Below are 11948 nucleotides of genomic sequence, written 5' to 3'. Positions count from 1 at the left end.
TTAATCATTGATCCTCTTGTTGACTGTCATGAAATAAACAAATTTGTAGGAAATTTTCCATCCACTCAAACGTGTCTGAAAGAATCCTACGTTTTTACTATGCACAATCAAACACTCATACAATCCTGTAGGATTCAAGATGACATGCCACTCTAATCCCACGTTTTCCCTATTCTTGCGTTTTGGAAATCGTATGAATCAAAGAGGTGATACCTAAACAAATACACGTTTTCTACAGCCAGAACTGATTCATAATCAGTTCTAAATCATATTCTTAGTCATCTTCACAAAATAATTGCACGCACAGGGGGATTTTAGGCCTACATGACTACTATTCCATGCCAGGTTTCAGATTGAAGGGGTTTCCTTCCAAATGTACCAAACAACTAGTACTAATCCTAACCCTAAGGGAGAGATCAAGAAACATAACCTATCTGGACGAAATCTAATCCGTGCTGCATGCAATTTAGGAAAAAAAACATGGGAGAAAACCCCAAAAATAGAGTAGGAGAATAGAACAAAACAGAGTAGTACCTCCAGGAGCTCGTCATTGAACTCGACGGCCTCGTCCTGCACTTCCTGAGCGGCGAGCTCGGCCTCCTCGTAGTAGTTGTCGATGAGCTCGTACTGCTCGCGCTTCCGCTTGACCCTCTGCTCCTCCAGATCCACCACCACCTCCTCCTCCACCTGCTCCCCAAACGCAGGCTCGACCGCTGCGACGGCGGCCGGAGTAGTCACAGCAGATGGTGCACCGCCTCCCGTCGCCGCGACGACGCCCTCGGTCGCGCCAACCGCGACGGCAATGACCACAACAGGCTTCTCCACTCCATCTACAGATGCGTCCTTCTCCACCACCGTGTCTTCACGGCCGGCCTTCATCTTCCGACGACGAAGGGAAAGGGAGGTGGTTGATGGCTCGTAGGAGGTTGGGTTCGAGGTGAGAGGAGAGGGTTTTTGCTTATTTGGGGAAGAAAAACAGCAGGGGTGAGGGAGTGGGGGAGACGGGGGTGGGGGAGGCGGCCTTTATTTGGCATGTGGGTGGACATTTGGAGTTACCGAGGCTAGACGCGTGGCGTCGTGCGCTCGTGCACGCCCCGACCGCTTTCATTTTTTTGTCATGAATTTGTATATTTTTTGACCTGTGGTTTAGCGAGGAAATTGCACAAACCACCTACTTTTGGTGTTACTTTTGCATAGAACACCTACTTTACGGGTTTGTTGCACAAAAATACACATATTGGGGTAATTTGTTGCAGCTAGGTCTAATCCGCCATTTTGGGTGGGTTGGCATGATTTCTGACAAGTGAGTCCAGTTTGTAAGTGCACCGCGGGAAAAAATTCCACATCAGTACCCAACTAGAACTGTGCAAAATTTACAAATAGGTACTCCAGAAATAATTCTCATTGTTTCTGGGCCCACAGAAATGAACTATTGACAGTTTTTTTTGTTCCCACATAACATCTTGGCACACAAGAGCATGCACCAAACTTGTTCTCCTTCGACACACAGACGCTATAACGACGGACATGTACCAGTAATATTCACACTGCACGTGTCGATACCATCTTGACCAATACGCAACAACATTGGTCTCATTGGACTCACACATGCCATAAGGGGTCCAAATCATTCACCAATTCTTCTACTCACATTGCACTCCAAGATGCGACAATGGGCCGAAATGTATCAATCTTGATCTCTTTGCCCAAATAATTAGTATAAGGGCCAGATGCACCAATAGATGTCACAATGCACTGACACATGTCACTTGGGCCAACACGCACCATGCCCACAAACAAGGAACACATATAGGATCCACATGCACCAATAAACTATCTCTCGACATGCAACAACTTTTTGTAGTCACATTGCACACACAGTGCACACCAAGACACGCCAACGGCCCGTCATGTAGCAATCTTCATGTCTTTTCACTAATCATGGTCTCTTTGGCCTCACGGATGCCATAAGGGCCAAATGCACCAATATTGACACGTTGCACTCAAACGTGCCACTTGGGCCAACATGGATCATGGTTTTTTTACTAGCAAGGAACACATAAGCCATTATATAGTGTTGGTACCCTAGCTAATAACAACATATATCAACATTGGTCCTAGTTGCAGCTACATAGGACCACTTATGCCACACATGGAGCACAGCCTCGGTGCATGGTTTTTTCCGTGCGTCTGTGTCTGGATAAATGTCTTAAGGGAGAGGCAAATTGGTTCTGCCGAACACACTGCATCAGCCGAACTGGCTAGACCCTTTACCTCACACCCGCATGGCCCTGGTTCGAATCCCCGTGAGGCAGTTGGAAATGCTAATGTTTTTTTCTATGGGTACTGACACGTGGGGTCCCCTTGTCATCCACACAAATGAGCCACCACATGTACCACATTTGGCTAAGTGCACCTACTACTCCACATCATTTTCAATTTCTTCGTCCCCTTCTCGACCAGCGCCGCCGCTGCCATCTCCCCACGACGCCTCTCTTCGCCGACGGATCTGCGCGGCCACCGCCAACTCCGACAAGTAGGTGAGATCTCCCCTCATCCCCCTCGCAAATCTTCTTCCCTTCCCCAACCGCTTGCATCTCCCTCCGGACGCGGATCTGATCTAGAATTTTTATTTGATACATGCGGTAGATGATTTGTTGATGGATATGTTGGTTCTTTGATAGATTGATGGATGTCGTAGTGTAGGATCTGAGCCATACCAGGGAAAGAGAGGCCCTGTGCAAATCAAAATGAGGCCCTATGTGTGAAAAAATAAATCAAAATAATTCATTAGTTCTTCACTATAGTATGTAGTACTGACATTGGATTGGGATTTATTACGTAGATGATACTGGCATTGCCATTGTCATTGCCATTGCTTTTTTAGGTAGATGATAGTAAACAGATTTAATAGGCATTGCATTTTAGGTTATCACTATGATTTATTATATGTATGATCTTTGTATTGTACTATGGTAGCGTACAATTCAACTTAGAGTTCAACATGTTCTGTGTAGAATGGAGGAAGCACCATGTGGACGGTGAAGTCACGGTGCCGGACCAGCCTTTCTACTACCACGCTGTTCGGCATCTACTTCCAGCCTACTTATGTTTTTGCAGCGGTAACAATTTATATGAATCTTCCGGCAGTTCATTATTTTGGTTTTTTTTCTATTTCCACTAATGCTTTGTGTTTGTTATTTGTTTTTATCTTACAGAGATCGTCCCATGCAATGTGAGATTGGCATTCAATGAGCTCGTCGGAGACACCGTGACCTTCGACGCCCGTGGGGGCCCCTACACTATGCAGGTCGATAAGGGGCGAACGATAACCCAGATTGGAGGAGATGAATGGGACGTTTCATCGCCCGCATGCGTCTTAGTGGGGGTGAATTGATCGGCTTCTCCTTCAGAGGAGAAAGGCCAAGGATTTCTGTTATCTATCTGAATTTGATTGCCGATAGTGAGGATGAAGTTCATGAGGAGGACGATGGTGAGGATTCAGATGATGATGAGAACCCACTTGATGAAGCCCTCTGTGCCCAAAGACTGAGGCTGAGCGGCGAGGAAACGTGCGACCTCTGGGACATGCTTCCGCTACGCGAAGACTACGTCGGGATGCCATTCGTGACCCGTCTCACAAGGACGAATGTTAAACAGCATCTCATGGTATCTTATTTAGTGTGGTAATTACATGATATGCATGCTTAATTAGTGGAGTAGTTGATATGATATGCATGTTGCAGTACTGTGAAGATATGCCTAGTGTAGAATTCATTTAGTGCAGAATTTTATGGTATGCATGTGTTGTAGTAATGTGATACATGCTTATGTAGTGTAGTAATATGCGATGATATGCTTAGTGTACGTAGTAATCTAATGATATGCTTTATTACCATAGTAATTTGATGATTAGCGTGTAGTGTAGTGATGTGATGATATATATGCTCAGTGTTGAATCCAATGATATATGTGTCTTCAAGTGTATGCTTTGTTGATAATTGCACGTGACATGCTCATATATCAAATCAACTATTTTCAGAAATTACCTAAGAGGTTATCTGTTAGCTGTGGCATCGAGCCAGATGAAGAAGGCTTGGCTGCTGGACTACGCCTTACCAGAACGGGCTCCATCACCACTTGTGCCTACGCAGTGGACACGGACGATCGCACTATGGAATCTTCGGGTAGGTCAGGGCATCCTACTCACTGTTGTGAACACCCGTCGCCATGACTTGAGGATGATGATCACCATCAACCTCATTTAGAACTGGCTGGGCCATGTTTCGATGTGAAATGAACTTGGTATGTTAGCTCTTGTTTCCGAGTACTTGCCGTGTATTTCCATACCTATCTATATATATCTAGGTTCAGTAAATGGGCCATGTATCGATGTGAAATGAACTTGTTATGTTTGGGGCTTGTTTTGCTGTTGCCCCAACCGTTATTTGAGACTTCCTTGAACTTGAATCTTTCTTGACTTGTTGTTGGATTCTTGGTGTTGTTGCTTTATAGTATAAAGCTGGGGGGGACCCTTTTCCGTAGGTCCGGTTAATGGAGTTTAGCTCTAATTGTACTAATTGTTTTCTTTTCCATAGAATTTTGAACCAAAACTACACATGGCACAATCTTCTGTGATTAGTTCCTTTGATAACTAGTATTGAAGAGCAGCCACAGAGTTCCATTCACAATTTACTTGAATTTTTGTTTTGATGGATAAACAAAATAGGAAGCTAGCAAACTTATTTAACGAGATAAGCAAACTATGTACTTGATGATGTAAGCAAACTTGTTCAACCCCGACAAACACGACATAAAAAAACTGGTTCAACTCTGACACAAATGACATAAGCAAGCTGGTTTAACCCAAGAAAAGCAAACTACAAATTTCAAACAACAAGATAAAGGACAAGCACAAGAGCAAGCAACACGAAGGCAGACTTTGATGTCTCCTCATCCCGCATAGTGGCAGTGGTAGAAGGGGTCCTCTTCCTGCTCTTTTGAAATTTCCAGACCTGTTTTGATGTTGTCGATTATCTTCCACGACTTGTAGGTGGCGTACGCATCTATTGTTGCGTACTCGATGAGGTAATCTGGCAGTGGGCTGACCCCCCACAGTTTATGGTCTTCCTTCTTGTCGATCTTCTTCTTCATCTTGCTATAGAATGGGTGGATGACGCTGGCTGCAACATTAGCCAAGGAGTCGTACTGTTTTCCGTTGTATGGAACTCTCCAGTTGCGCTAAATGTCGATGTGCTTGTTGGGGTTTATCTCCAAACTAGACATCTTCATCTTGTCCTTGTCACCTTGAATGCTGAAACCGGCAAAGGTGAACAACTTCTCCTCCTGTAGGAGCTCTTTGACGCGCTTTGGCCTGCTAGGGGTGAGATAAGTGATGAATGCATGGAGTACTGGTGTTTGTTTTTCAAGATTTAATTATTCTGTTTTTTACGGTTTACAAGTGATTAATACATGGGGTAGATGCTTATACAGTATAAGTCATGGATGAATGTAGTTCATAAACTAGTACACAAAGTTCTGAAATTAAAATCAAGTACACCATGTTATTTTTCTTTTTGGAATATATAGTTGAGTCAATGATCTATTTGCTTTCTTAGTGCCAGTTTAGTTTCATTTTGTTGAATAAAATAACATATACCTCTGCTTCACCAAGTTCTTAAGTTTTTTTGGTGGTGAAAATAACACCAGACCAAGTTCAGAAACTACTTCACTACATCAAGTTAAAAAACTACACTAGTGAACAAGATGAGAAACTACACTGGTACATCAAGCTCACAAATTAATCTTGTGCAACAATTTCAGATACTAATCAAGAGCATCAGGTTCAAAATATATTCTAGTGTATCTACTTTGAGGAACTGCACTAGGGCATCCACTTTCACAAACTACACTAGTACATCTAGTTGGAAACTAGTCTAATGAAATTTCGAGGGAGCGGTATTGATGAATGGAAGAGGGTGAATGAGTAAGATTTTTCACCATTTTGTGGCCGCGGCGATGTGGTACACGAGGCAGAGATCCTCCATGCTTAACTACAGAACTGCTGCCATCTGCGGAGGTTCATCTTCTTTGGTAAACTCCACATCAACACCGATGATCCTAGGATACGAGCTGCGGGCGCTCCTCCTGATCCTAAAGATCATCTCGTCGGCCTTGTCTGGTTTGCTGGTGCAGACGACCTCCATCGTCTCCTTGAAGTGGAGCTCTACCCCTTTGAGGGTTACGGTGTACTCGCGCTTCTGACCGGGAACGTGAACATCGTCGAGGCCGCTCTGGTCGGACGTCTCGCCACAACGATGCTTGGCAGACGCTTCCTCCGCCATTGCCCTCCTCCTGCGACTGCAGGCTTCGAAGAGAGATGTTTCTGGGTTGTTTGTAGAAGAGATGGAAGTGGCAATGGAGGTTCTCGGAATGAGGCAGTGATGTAGTCGATTTGGGGCTTTTCACGGCTGGGATGGGGATGTGGGGGAGGCGGTTCATCTAGGACGTGGGGGTAGTGGTGGTGGGGCGCAGTTGCAGTCTGTCGTGGCAACTATGCTCTGTGCACTGCTGGGTGCGCATGCGTCTGAGTTTAGTCCCACCATGGGCCTGCATCCTGGCCCATATCATTGGGTTTGTAGTCGTATGCGGGCCGTGGTGCGTGAAATATCATGTTAGGTAGGTGGGCTTTTTTCTATAAAATCTTTTTTTGCCTATGTGACATGTTGACTTATACTAAAATAACACTTCCTTTTTTTAGGTACACGTGTCTCATGTGAAAAGTTTAAGTTTGATAAACAATGAAAAACATGTAAAACCTTGCCACATTGAGATGTGTAAAAAGTTTAAGTTTGAAAACAATGAAAAACATGTAAAACCTTGCATCATTGAATTTTAATTTTAAAATAAATTTGAAATATTGCAGTGAATTTGTAGACCATCTCCAAATCAACCATCTTCAACAATTTTTGAAAGTTTCGTCACATGCCGGATTTTTTCGGTCATTAGTACAATGTGGACCATTTTCAACATTTATAGCAAGTTTTGTCACGTATGGCATTTTTCGGGCATATGCGACACAAAAAAACCATTTTTAATACTTAAAAACAAGGACAATATTTTCTAGATCTTTTGGGATATCATTGTGATATTATTGAAATCTCACATAATTCACGCGGCCCATCCCTCCCTAAATCCCACGATTACAGCGCCTCATTCTAACCACCCGGCTGTGCCATCCGCAGCTCCCACGACTGCTGCAAGATCAGATCGGAGACGCCGGGCTCACACGGATTACAGGAGTCGCCGGCCACCGCCCACCACCATGAGGAGTCGGACTTCAGTGTTCTTCTCGCCGCCCCCTCCTCGCGTGAACGCGCCGTTTATCCTTGCCGCCATCCACGGCGCTATAGGGGCACTTATAGTTTGCTACGCACTATCCGCGGCCAATAACTCGGCGCCGCCGTCTCCGAGAGAAGGTATTTCCTGATCGTAGCTTTTTTTAATCGTTGTCGGCCGCTCCTTTAGTAGTTGAATCATCATAGGGTTTGCACAACTTCACGTGGTTAAGCAATTGGATACCCTTGTTAAACTGCGCTTATTTTATGCACGACCAAATAGGTTGTGTGCTTAAACTCATAAGTGGATCATATGTTAAATGACCCACTTAATTTTTTTAATATTAGTTGACTGCTAATTTTGTTATACATCTTTTAATTATTGTCTTCAGATTAATTGACCCGGTTTGCATCATTGCATACGAGCCAGCAATGCCAGTCAGATAAAAGTCTTCGTAACGGAGAAAAGCCTCGTAGAGCTCAAACTTAAATTTGACAGTAAGACCATAGCCAAACAAATGTTGAGCCCATTCAAACACAAATAGGTAGCATCAATTGATATATGATCTTGCTCATGCTCTACTTTTAGCATCATTTGATACATGTTCAATTCTTATCATAAAGTGGATATATGTACTTTTGGCAATCATGAGCATCCTCTACTTACTACTATAACAAATGCATCCTCAGTACAAAAATTGAATTGGCAATAGGTTGTATTGGCAATCATTTTCATGCTTTACTTTTGGCAAGAACGAATGCATAATTGATTTATAACTGGTCATAGATATGGCTGGAACATCTTGAGTTATCATCACGGTCACGCAGAGACCCTAAACCATCACCAGATATGTTGAGCCCATTCAAACACAAATAGGAAGCACCAATTGATACATGTTCATGCTCATGCTCTACTTTTAGCATAATTTGATACATGTTCAGTTCTTACCAGAAAGTGGAAACATGAGCATCCTCTACTTATTGCAATAACTAATGCATCCACAGTACAAAGCTTCAATTGGCAACAGGTAGAATTGGCAATCATTTGCATGCTTTACTTTTGGAAAAAACTAATGCATAGATCAGTTGTAACTGGTCATAGATATGGCTGGAACATCCTGAGTTATAAACTGAACATAATCATGCCAAGCTATAACTACCATAGTCATAGTAGTAGAGTTCCTAGCATGCATCACCGTACGATTCTAGAACGGCAGAATAACACAGCAAACATGACATAGACCACCGTACGATACTTGAGTTGCTATGGCCTTGTACAATGCAAGGTGCTTAGGCGAGGTGCTTAGAGAGATAAACCAGGCTTTTCTTAAGCACCGGTGCTTATTTGTACAGGGTAGACGCTTAACTAGGCGTCTGTCCTGTAGAAATAGGCAATGGTGCTTCAGAAAAACCTGGTTTATTTTTCTAAGCACCACCCTTAGCATCTACCATTGTACAATGCCTAACATGCATCAGTAAAATAGTACTAATAACAACTTAGACCACTTAAGCAGATTACCAGCAAACACTTAGATAAATAGCAGATTAACCACCGCACACCATAAGTTCACACCCACCATAGACCATAGGACATAAGTTCTTACACACCATAGACCATAAGTTTTAGAGTCGACCAGCGAATATAGATAACATAAAAGGACACGGCGGTCCTGGGGCGGCAGCAGCAGTCTAGCAGCACATCACTTGTCTCCCTTCTTCAGCGGCGGCGCGGCGGGATGTAGTAGGGCTCATTGACTTTGACAATCTTGAGGAAGCGCCCGTAGGCCGAATGTTTTGCCAGAGTACTGGCCTTATGCTTCCTACTGTAGGAGTTACCAGTGGTGACGGCATGCTGCATCAAGCCATCTATGCCGCCATGGATTGCCTTGCCACAGAACGGGCAGCCAAGCTTGCCATAGAAACGGTACTTGAATTTTCCAGCAATCAGCTGCCTCATGATGTAGCGGCTCTTGCTGTGCCTGCTGTCCATGTCATACCCCACATCATCGTCATCCTCCTATGAATTAGTACACAAAGAAGAACTCAGTTAATCTATTCTGCTATATTGCTCTTAATTAGAATGTTTGAAAAGTACAGATGTGTAACATGACAACTATCTATTTGCTAGAAATAAGGCATATATGCACATACATAATTGACCCAAATAAATTGACATGCATAAATATGGACGGTGGAATAGTTGCATTGATAGATTAGTGCACAAGAAGTACATAATTAACACGTGAAAGAATTCATGATGTGGCTTGGTTTAATGATACTTGATACTTGTTACAGGTGTAATTCTGATTGAAATCAGAAAAATGGCTTCATTATACTCCTCCATGTTACACACAAGGGGGGTTTCTTCTATCTACTGGAATCAAGAAAATATTATTCTTTCTGAGAGCAGCAATACTAATTCTCCAACATTGTTAGCCCCTGATAAGTTTCAGAAGGAAATTTATAAAGGAGCTATGTGCTACTATCTTTATCCCTTATCTTCTATCTCTAATGATACCGGTGAGGAAAATACTTTGGAGGAACTTAACTTGGAAAAGGAAATGTTGTCATGCAAAACAAAGGGGTTTTTTGTTCTATTTATTGGAATCAGAAATTTCTAGTTTTACAAATATATGCTAAGATTAGCAAATGCGGTTTTCTTGTCCCTCAAGTTGAGTATTTAGGGCATGTTGTCTAAAAAAGATTCATTCCAGTGGTCAGATGCTCAAATTGAGGCCTTCACAACATTGAAGAATTGTCTAGTCACTGCTCTTGTTATGGCTTTGCCTTATTTGACCCTACCATTTACTTTTTAAACAGATGCATCAGGTCAAGGTATTGGTTCTGTCCTCATACAACAAGGCAGACCAATTGTCAGAAAAGGAAATGTTGTCATGCAAAACAGGGGTTGTCAAAGAAATAATCAAGTGATCAAAACTGGATTCTTACCAATTAAAACTGTATGTAGATGCATCATATGATAGTTAAGAAGGAGATGAGTCGACGGGTGGTGTTTTAAGAGATCAGTATGGCAACTCTGTGTCAATTCAGTAAATTGCCATTATATTCCAAATGCATCATCTGCCTGCTTGATAGAGTCGGTGGCAATGAAAGAAGGCCTATCTTTGGTAGCATCTGTAGGCTATCATCAAATTATTTTAGAATGGGATTGCTTACAAGTTGTTCAAGCTTTTACTGGAGGTGACACATGGTGGCACGAAGGATCACATATTATTGCTGATTGTTTTGATCTACTTCTGGAGATAGGAACTGCCGCATTTTCTCACTGTCCTCGGGAAGCCAATGGTGTCGCACATGAGATCGCTAGAAATAGCTATGAGAATCATCTATCTTGTATTTGGGTTGATTACCCCACTTCTTTCATTCATGTATCTCTTGTGAACGATGTAAGTTTGCTTAATCAATAAAGCATGTCGTGATGGAATCAGATAATGAATCTCCGTTTTAGCTATACTAGTGGTTTTTTTCTTCTGTCTATTCGAATCAGAAAATGAATCAGATTCTAAAACCACCATCCAACAAGAAAATCTATGCTAGATCCCTACAATCCTACATGTACGCAAACATGATGGCTGGGCCAGTACATGAGTAGAAATACCTCATCAATACGTGAAGAAAATTATTCAGATTCAAAAACCACCATTCAAGATGCAAGAAAATCTATGCTAGATCCTTTCAACTAGCACGCCCATATGAAATTGATGCTCATGTACTTAACAAGAAAAACCCAAATGCCATGAACAAACAGAGTACCTAAAGGAAAAATAAATCGAGTAGTACCTCAGGGAGCTCGTCGATGACATCCTTGTCGAAGTCGAAGCCCTTCCTGGGATCCACAGCCATCTCGAACTCTATCTCGTTCACGTCGTCCCCCCCCCTAGAACTCCTCGATTTTGTCATAGAGCTCGCGCTTCAGCCTCGCCTTCTCCTTGTCCAGATGTTCCCCGACCTTCTCCTGCACAGGTTCACCGACTGGTAGCTCGACGGCTGGGATGGCAGTGAGAAGAGGCACAGCAGTTGCTGCACCGCCAGCCGTCCCTGCTACGGTGGACTCAGTCGCTCCAACCGCGGCGGCAGCCACGGCAGCAGACTGCTCTCCACCGATGGTTGCCGTCGGCTTGTCCGCTGCATCTTCATGCCCGCGCTTCATCGGTGGTTGACGAGAGGAGGAGGGAGGTGTTGGAAGGGAGGAGAGGAGTGGAGTGGTGAGGAAGGGAGGAGGGTTTGGGAGAGGACGAGGTGGTATGGCTGGAGTGGGAGAGGACGAGGGTTTTCTACCCGATTTGGGGAAGAAAATGAATGTTGCTGCCTCTTGGAGTTACCGAGGGGTCGAGGGGGGTAATTTGTCTCACCTACCAGGGCCTTCCACAGTGAGGACGCGTGGGGTTTGGCCCGCGCCGTGCACCTCGCGTGCGGTTTGCCCCGCGCCGCCCTTCAAATTGCTGACACGTGGACACCAGCAGTGGTTAGACATGATAGATATGGTAAATGAATTTCTTAAATCTGAGGGCACGTAACTTGTGCAAAATGCATCATCAGCCCAGCAGTAACACCCTCCCGATCACATACTAATGCCCTTGGTTCGAAACA

Source organism: Triticum aestivum, chromosome 3D (assembly GCF_018294505.1).
Source record: "Triticum aestivum cultivar Chinese Spring chromosome 3D, IWGSC CS RefSeq v2.1, whole genome shotgun sequence".
NCBI lineage: Eukaryota > Viridiplantae > Streptophyta > Magnoliopsida > Poales > Poaceae > Triticum > Triticum aestivum.
Note: the sequence above shows the minus strand (reverse complement) of the source record.